This window comes from Tenrec ecaudatus, chromosome 5 (assembly GCF_050624435.1).
Source record: "Tenrec ecaudatus isolate mTenEca1 chromosome 5, mTenEca1.hap1, whole genome shotgun sequence".
Lineage (NCBI taxonomy): Eukaryota > Metazoa > Chordata > Mammalia > Afrosoricida > Tenrecidae > Tenrec > Tenrec ecaudatus.
This window is the reverse complement of record NC_134534.1, coordinates 24,210,552-24,219,744: the sequence shown is the minus strand read 5'-3', so window position 1 is coordinate 24,219,744 and position 9,193 is coordinate 24,210,552. Positions and strand designations below refer to the sequence as shown.

At 40.2% G+C, this 9,193-nt stretch overlaps 1 pseudogene; it reads left to right on the top strand.

Annotated features, from left to right (window-relative positions):
* Positions 1-1,312: 1,312 nt before the first annotated feature.
* On the top strand, positions 1,313-8,294 carry LOC142448605 (golgin subfamily A member 7 pseudogene; annotated as a pseudogene).
* Positions 8,295-9,193: the final 899 nt, after the last annotated feature.

The window sequence follows — 9,193 nt, the reverse complement described above, 5'->3', positions numbered from 1 at the left end:
ATCTCCATCTCTGTTGTGTCATCTTGTACCTTTTGTCTTGGGTGTTTTCCTATTTTTCTTTCTTATTAGTTTGTTGTGTGTGTGTGTGTGTCTTAGGATCTGTTTCCTCTTTGATGCCCTCTGGGTGTGGCTGTCCTAGTGGCGGTCTTTTATTTCTGCGTGGAGAATGCTGTTCTTCTGCCCATAGAGGGTCAGCTAGGATTTGACCATACTGGGTTGGCTAGGTTTATTCTAACGTATTCTTTGAGTTTTTCCTTGTCTGGCAAGAATCTGAGTTCTCAATCTATCTTAATCGATAATTTGGTTGGGTAGAGTATTCTTGGGTTTGCATTATTTTCCTTCAATTTTTAGAATATGTTACTCCACTCTCTCCTCTTCTTCATAGTTTCTTCTGATAGGTCTTAGCATATTCTTATTTGGGAAACTTTATTTGTGATAGTTTGTTTTTCCCTAGCTGCTCTCATGATTTTCTCCTTTTCCTCAAAGTTAGATCGTTTAACTATTATGTGCCTTGGCGACTTTTTGGGATTCAGTCTTGCTGGTGTTCTTTAAGCCTCCTGAATGGTTGCCTGGTTTTCATTCATTAAGCTGGAGAACTTTTCCTCCAAGAATTCTCTCACTATTGCTGCAGGTGACTTCCTTGTTGTGTCTTCCTCCAGTAATCCAATTATTCTGATGTTGTTCCTATTCGTACCATCAGACATAGTTCTTAGGTTTTCTTCAGCTTCTCTGATGATCTTATTAGATTTTTGTTTGTGTCTGTTAAAGTCTTCTCGACTATCCTCCAAGTCACTGGTGCAATTCTCTGCTTCCACCAGTTAATTTTCAAGGTCCGTGGGCCTTCTACTGTTTTTTCTTATCTCATCCCTAAGCTCTTGTATGTCCCTTTGGTGTATGGTCTTTATCTCCTCTATCATTTCATCCTTTTTCTGTATTGATTCCCTCATATTCTGCATGACTCCAAGCATCATTCAGAAAATGTCTTTCTGTGGTAGTTCAATGTCTGCTTCTCTGTGCATGTCATTAGGTTCAGGACATCTTCTGCCATTACCTTTTGTTTCTCCTGAATTTTTTATTGAGGTAGATGGGGCAGATGGCTATTTGTGTTTCATTGTTTTAAAGGAGCCAGGTGCCATTTTCCAGGGAGTTGAAGAGCACTGACTCTCTCTAGGAGACTTGTAGGAATGCTTCTTCAAACTGCTTACAGCTAATTTCATTATGGAATTAACCTACCACTTTATCCTTCTGTGGTTTCCCTCTCACAGGAATGCCCCAGAAGACTGGTGGTTTGCCTGCTTTGGTGTAGAACACCATGAATGGTGGGCAAAATTGCCTTGGCCAGGTACATCACTGCAGAGGTTGGGCAGACATTCCTGCAGCAGCATGGAACATTTTCCAGTGTTGGCCGAGCTGCATTAGATCTTGTGAGGCACTAAGGTAAGTGGGAGGAAATTCCCTCAGTCACGTGGGACAACAGAGGAAAAATAGGAGCTCCCCCAGACACACAGGCAGGAATTCCCTGGTAAGAAGTTGGGTGGAGTATCCCCTGGTGAAGGTCGACCGGCTTTCCCAGCCTCAGGCTATGCTGCAAAGTTGGAGCTCACGGAACTGGGTGGGGGGGCAGGCATAAATGCCGTAGGATAAGGGGAGTAGTCTTGAGGTGGGCTATGGAGTGTGAGAGAACAGGAAAGAGACAAAGAGGAAAGAAAAAACTATGCCCACTGAGACTGTGGGGGGACAGAGGGAAGAGAGGGAAACAAAAGTAACAATATAGCTGAGCCCCATCTGTGCTGGTGGGGCTACAAGGGTTTTTTCCCTGCCCCAAGGCGGTGGCAAGCTGTGGCTGTGTTGAGATAAAGACCCTGGCTGGTTCCAGCTCCAGCCAAGACAGTGGTGGTTCTAAGTTCAAGCCCAAGTCAGCCTCCACTGTTGTATTTCAAAAGCCTCTGGTCCCTCAAAACTGTGGATCTGTGCCTACTTATCTTTATGACGCTCTATCTGCAATCCAGCAGTGTTGAATTCCCCTCTTAGTAAGTCTCCTGGGCTAATTTCTGCAGAGTCCCTCTGGTATGTCGCCAACTCATTCTTTTTGGTACAAATTATTTTCTGTATTCTTTCCATCTTCTTTTGTTGCTTCCTGAATCACTCAATATTTAGAATAGAAACTTTCCATATTGCAACTGAAAGACTGGCTGTTTTTCTTTAGTTCTTTCAGGTTAAGTTGAGCTGAGGGTGTTCCTTTTTGGTTTTCTCTCAGTCTTTGCCTGTTTCATTATAATACTTTTCTTTGTCTTCTCTGATCTGTCCTTTGAAATTTTCTATTCAGCTGTTTTACTTTGCTTTCTTCTATTTGCCTTAGCTACCCTAGTGGCATAGTATTTGCAGGGTTGGGCTGCTAACTTCAAAGTCAGAAATTTGGAACCACCAGCTGTTCCTCAGGAGAAAGATGAGGCATCCTACTCCTGCCAACAGTTCTACTTCTGTTACAGTCTCAGAAGCCCACAGGGACAGTTGTTATCTATCCGATAGGGTCACCATGAGTCAAAATTGACTTGGGGAAGTGATTTTGGTTTACCATATGATTATGAGCAAGTTTCAGAGTCTCTTCAGCTATCCACATCAATTTTTTTCTTTCTCTTAATGACCTTTCGCTGTCTTCAGGTATGATGTCCTGTCACTACTCATCAATTTTTCTGTCATTAGTGTTCATGCATCAAATATGTTCTAGAAATGTTCTAGAAGTTCAGGCTATATAGACTCAAGGTTTTTATCTTGCCTCTCATTACAATGTTATACTTACCATCAGCTTCAACCTGAATTTACATATAAGCAATTGATTGTCTGTTTCACAGTTGGCCCCTGGCCTTGTTTTAACTGTTAATTTGGGGCTTGTCCATTGTTACTGCCCACAGTTATGGTCAGCTTTATTTCTATGTATATATCTGGAAAAATCCACTTATACAGTCACTATTTTTGCTGCTGAAAAAAAACTGTATTTATGAATGTCCTTGGACTTGCAGAGTTCTGTTATATGAACTTCAGCTCCATTTTTATTACCAAGTTCACATTTTCCAACTACTGCTCTTTCCTCTTGGTTTCCAATTTCTGCATTGTAATCACCAGTAATTATCAATGCATCCTGATCGTATGTTTGATCAATTTCTAAGGGAAGATATTGGTAAAATTCTTTCATTTCCTCATCATGAGCTCTAGTGGCTAGTCCATAAATGTGAATGGTTGTGTTGACCATATTTCCTTGTATAGGAATAGATATTAGCCTCTCACTAACAGCATCGTAGCCCAGGACAGATCACTATGTGTCCTTTTGGACAATGAGTGGGGCTCAATTCCTTTTAATTTGTCATTCCTCGCAAAGTCAGCCAGAAGACCGTCTGATTCAAATGTCCAATACTAGCCCATTTCAGCCCACAAATGCCTAAGATCTAAATATTCATGGGGAAGTTATAAAGATAATAAACACAGCCTTCAAAATGTCAAGAAGCACTATCTTCACATTTTTGTATTTTTGTTCACTAAGTGTTTTTATGATTTTGAAGCAGGCTTTTTGACTTATTCTCATCCCTATCTATACCAAAAATGCTTTCCAGAATGGTACCAGTCCAGGTTTAGTTTATTTCTGCCTGCTTATCTGTAAAGGTGAAATACAAATATTTATATATGAATATAACGAAGAGAAATGATAAGTTTCTTTGTGTACATTGTGGTCCAAGCATGGATCATGGTAAATTAAAAGAAGTTCTGTCATTACTTACTGTATACACATCTACTCATCCTCTAGTTCAGTTTTACATTCTAATAGCAACACTTTTGGTCTCTAATAGAGTCAATATTAAGAATCATAATCATAACATTTCAAGTTAGAATGGCTCTTCATGGAAGCCATTACTTGGAAGGCTGTGTCATCTAGTTTCTTGATGAAAATAGGTAGGGACCTGTAAAGCAGCCAAAAAATGTTCTACTTGGAGCAGCTTCCTTCTAATGGATGAAGAAGAAGGCAAAGAGTCTCCCTGGTAAAATGTGGGAGGATAATTTTATGTGACAGCCACATTATGAATTGAGGCAATATGAGCCTGAAGTACTTCACAGTGCTCACTTTTATCAAGTTGTCCTGATTTAAAGCACCAAGGTGTGGTCCTGAAACTCTCCAAGCCTCCTGTAAGTCTTGGCTTCTCCTATAAGTCAGACTATCTGAGAATACACAAGAGGTTTTGAAAAGAAAGCCATGTCATCATAGGCATGAACGCTTCCAGAATTGGCCCCAGTTGGTTGACTTGAACCCCCCAATGCTGCATGAAGGATGGAATTGGTGCATGTAACAGCATGGAGCTTAATGTATTAACCGTCTTGGGGGTATCTTTTAAATGTTGTAATGCAAATGTCACTCATAGCAGTTGCAAACTTTATCAGAAGTCTTAGATACAGGCATCTTTGCAAGCTCTCACACATTGAAAGGATCTTTTGTAATATTGCGTTCTATATAACAAACATCGTTGTCATCAGTAGGCTTGAATCTTCTGGGAATCTGTACTCCATCAAGGCTCTTGGCAGAGATTCAGGGAGCTAAACATTTACTTTAAAATGATTAATTATTCCCAACTCTCCTCTGCCAAGGACCACACTTTTTGTCCTCTCTTTTCAGTCATCGATCCTGAAACTTCTGCAATGTGCTCAGCTTTCACATTAACATGCATACTTTAAAAAAAATATACACACTTGATTGGCTCTATCATTTCTCTGGAAACTGACCACCACAGTCTCTACTGAGCAAGTACTGTGTAAATAGAGATTTCATTAGTATTATTATTCGAATGATGGAATTTAATTAGTCCATTTCTAAACCACATTTATGGGCCAGCTGGAAAAGCCAGGATCCCAAGATATGACTTTGATTTGATAGGGCTTTAATAATACAATTACTGTTAGAATGAGTAGTACAACATACTACACCATATTGCCATTAACCTATTTCACAATAAACAATAAAATGTATTAAGGCACCATTTTTTTCATTCCAGTCTGTGTGACCTGGTGTCAAGAAGGCAAAATCTCAGACTATTAGCAGCATAAATTATAGAATTCATTTGTAGTAATAATGAAATATATTTGAAAACATTCTGGCAAGTGAGAATTTATGTATCATATCTCTCTTATTAAATATATTTTGCTATAAGTGGAGGCATTTTCTCTCCGTTAGAAGGGGAAGGAGATTGAAGTGGTGTTTTTATGTGCTTTCGAAAACAGCCAATTCATAGAACAATGCCATTGACTAGCATAACTTGCTATGCTTACAATTACATGTGCATTTAGTTTTCAGATTTTAAAATAGTTTATTAACTTTTACCAAGAGTGAACGAAATCAAAATTAAACAAGAGAAAAACATTATTTCGGAAATTTCCTCATCATTGCTCATTTGTAAGAAAAAGCCTTGCCAGGAAGGATGGTTTACAGGAGATCTGCAAATTGGTAAAACTTGACAGGGAATCTCACATAACACCAAACCCTAAACAAAACCTAGTGCCTTCAAATTCATATCTACTCACAGTGACCGCCAGTCTTATACCGTGGCTGGAACTTTCTACAGGAGCAGATAGCCTCAACTCTCTTCTTCAAATTGACTGCTGGGTTTGTACCACCCATTTATCAGTCCAACAGTCCTCCTGCAGAGCCACCAGGACTGCTTACTCATCACCTAGAAGGAGCCAATTCCATTGGGGGCTCACATATAATAGCCTATGCACTTAGCTGGTTGGGCCAGTCTTACAGAGAGCGGGTGATTCTGAATCAACTTGACAATGGATGGGCAGTGTTAGTGCTGTAGTTGGACTGATCTCGCCTCATAAGGTGTCAGCTAATGTATCCAAATGTGTGAAGTACTTACCAAGCTAAAACCTTATTCACAGGGAAAAACATTCTATAATCGTGAGTTATAGAGATTCTCAATGTGTATTATCTTTTAAACCAGGATTGTATTATACAAAGATATTTTTTAAACACAGATCTAGTACCAATTGTCTTGAAATCTCTGTTTTAAAGGAAAAATATCTGGCAGTTGTTTTTGGATGAATGAAGGTATTCTTATAAATTAATAATTACTTGTTTCTCTTTTAAAGCTTTCATGTGTGTTTTCACTTGCTGTTTCATTCAACAAATGCTTCATTCATTTATTATAGAGCTAGGATGCACCATGCCCAATTCTAGGTGTGGGAACTTCACAGTGAACAAACCTATAAAACTCGAAAGCCATAAAACATGCTGAGGTATTTGATGGTTTATAGCAGAGGTTCAAAAACTACATCCCTGACTCAAATGCAAGCTACCCCCTGTTTGTATAAATGAAGTTCTGTTGACACACAGCCACAACTCATTCATATATGTGTTGTTTCTGATTGCGTTTGCACTACAAATTCAGAGTTAAATGGAGTTGTGGTTGAGAGCTCATGGCCCACAAAGCTGAAAATAATTACGCTTTGACCATTATTGAGAAAGAGCACTGACAAAACATGGCCCATGCAACACAGTGGAGGTAGCAAATCAGTGTAAAAATGGAACAGGAGAAAAAATAGCATAAAAATTCAGAATTAGCGGCTAGGAATTTCATTTTATCTAACATAGGTACTATGTAGTATTATTGGGCTTCTAACCACAAGGTCGGCAGTTCAAAACCACTAGCTGCTTAGGGGGAGAAAAAGGAGGCTTTCTACTACCATAAAGGATTATAACCTCAGAAACCCATAGGGTCAGTTCTATCCTGCCCTATCAGATCACTAAGAGCGAGAATGGACTCAATGACACTGAATTTTTTGAGTGGCGACCGTAACCCATATAGCAGGCCCACTCAAATGTGTTTACATTCTAGCCTCCAAACCTATTAATGTTATTTTATGCAGCCAAAAGGACTTTTTCAAGTGGTTGAATTAAGAATTTTACCATGGGAAACTAATTTGGACTTATCCAGGTGTACTCAGTGTAACATCATGGGTGTACATGGGGTAGCTCCCAAATAAATGAAAAATGCATCTTTCCCATGAGGAGGGCATTTAGAAACACACTCTGAGATAGTGCATCCAGTGGTGTTTCCAGGGGAGGTTCTCTTTGGTCAAAGTGAATGTCTTCATAAAAGTAATTTTGCTCAAATCTCATTTTTCTGTGATGCCCAGTTTCAGAGACTAGTGGGCAGCTGTGAAATTTGGTTTCCTGCTCAGGAAGAATACCACAGCAACGTGTGATGTTGAACACAGCTAATAAGGACAGCACTATGGGAAAAACTCAAGTGTACAAGTGGTTTCTCATTTTATTAAAAGTGAAATGTCGATTGATGACAAACCTCATTCTGGATGTCCATCAACATCCCAAACGGACAAAAGCATCCACTTCTAGTTTGGGGTTCATTCCACCAAGTCAGACTGTTAATCAAACTTTCTATTTTGAGGTTCTGAAAAGACTATATAACAGTGTGCAATCTTAAAAAAGACCTGATGTGTGGCAGACGGGGGACTGATTTTGCCACCATGAGAACGCATCTTGCTCACACAGTCATCTCAGTGCACCAGTGTCTAGCAAAAAGCGGCATGCCTTTCTCGTCCAGCACCTTACTCTCTGGCCTTACTTTGTGCGACTTCTTTTTGTTTCCGCAAATGCAAAGGGACAGCATGATAGGACAACGATTTGGCAACATAAAAGAAGGGAAGAATAAAAGCGAGCGTGGGGCTCTCAGCCATCCAAACAGCTGAGTTTTAAAAGTGTTTCCAAGAATGGGATTGCAGATTTGACAAATGAGAGTACTTTGAAGGTGATATGGTTGTTTTAACAAAAAATTACATAACTCCTTTTGCGGCATGACCGCAGCCCATCCTGTCCTCGCCATGAGGCCGCACAGGCGCCAGTGTCTGGGAAGGTGTTCATCCAGCGAGACTACAGCAGCGGCACACGCTGCCAGTTCCAGACAAAGTTCCCCACCGAGCTGGAGAACCAGATTGATAGACAACAATTTGAAGAAACAGTTCGAACTCTGAATAACCTTTATGCAGAAGCAGAGAAGCTTGGGGGCCAATCATGCCTTGAAGGCTTAGCATGTTTAACAGCATACACCATCTGTTTATGCATGGAAATCCATTATGAGAAGGTTCCGAAGAAAGTCTCCAAATACATTCAAGATCAGAATGAGAAGATATATGCTCCCCAAGGCCTCCTTCTGACAGACCCCATTGAGAGAGGACTTCGAGTTATTGAAATCACAATTTATGAAGACAAAAGCATGGGCAGTGGAAGATAAAGTTCAGAAATAGAGCTCCTGCCTGCAGCTGGGGCCCTCCTGTCTCCACGGCCGACCGCAGAGTGTCCCCAACCTCCTCTCCAGAGCATCATTCCTTTGTATCTGCTGCCAGAGCCATGGTGCCATTGACTCCATGGACTAACTTTCTAAAATTCCGCTCCTGGGGTGACCCTCTAGCCTCTCAGCATCCACTTTGTGTCTCCAAATTGTGTAGGACTCCATAATCTTTGGGTTGGTTTCAGAGAAAACACAATGAAGCATTTCACTTTTTATTCAAGGCTGTTTAATCAAATTATGCAGTTGATCATCCCAATGCAAAGCTGTTTTTTATCTGCAACCATTGGGTTCTCTTGGTTCTTGGGCCAGCTGCCCAGGTGGCATCAGACTGCAAAAAGGCCTATTTCACTCAGTGTTCAGTCCTTATTAGCCTGGATCAATAAAATGCGTTTTCTCCAGCATTTTGGTCAAAGGTAGGCTGTGTCCATAATTTTGCTAACCTGTCTCTCCAATCTCCAGGATCTACCAGTTTTGCCATGACTCCGATCTTAAGATCTTCTTGTGCTGTTCAGCTTCTATAACCGAAGCTCATTGGAATAATAATGTATTTTGTTATTTGTTTCATTACAGCAATATTACTAATTAAACCAGCATTTAATGCCAAAAAATTACATAACTTTAAAAAAATTCTTTTTTCTGAGGGGCAATCCCTCAGATATAAGGCAGAGTCAGGAACATGGAAATAGCGCCCGGGAAGGAGCGTTGATAACAGAAAAAGAAGCTCAGAGCAGAAGGAGAGGAGAAGAGAAAGGGGGATGGCAAGAAAAGATGAACTTTGAAGCTATGTCCTGTGTTCATTGACTAAAGAAAGTAAAATTGATATGATGTAATTAATACATCTA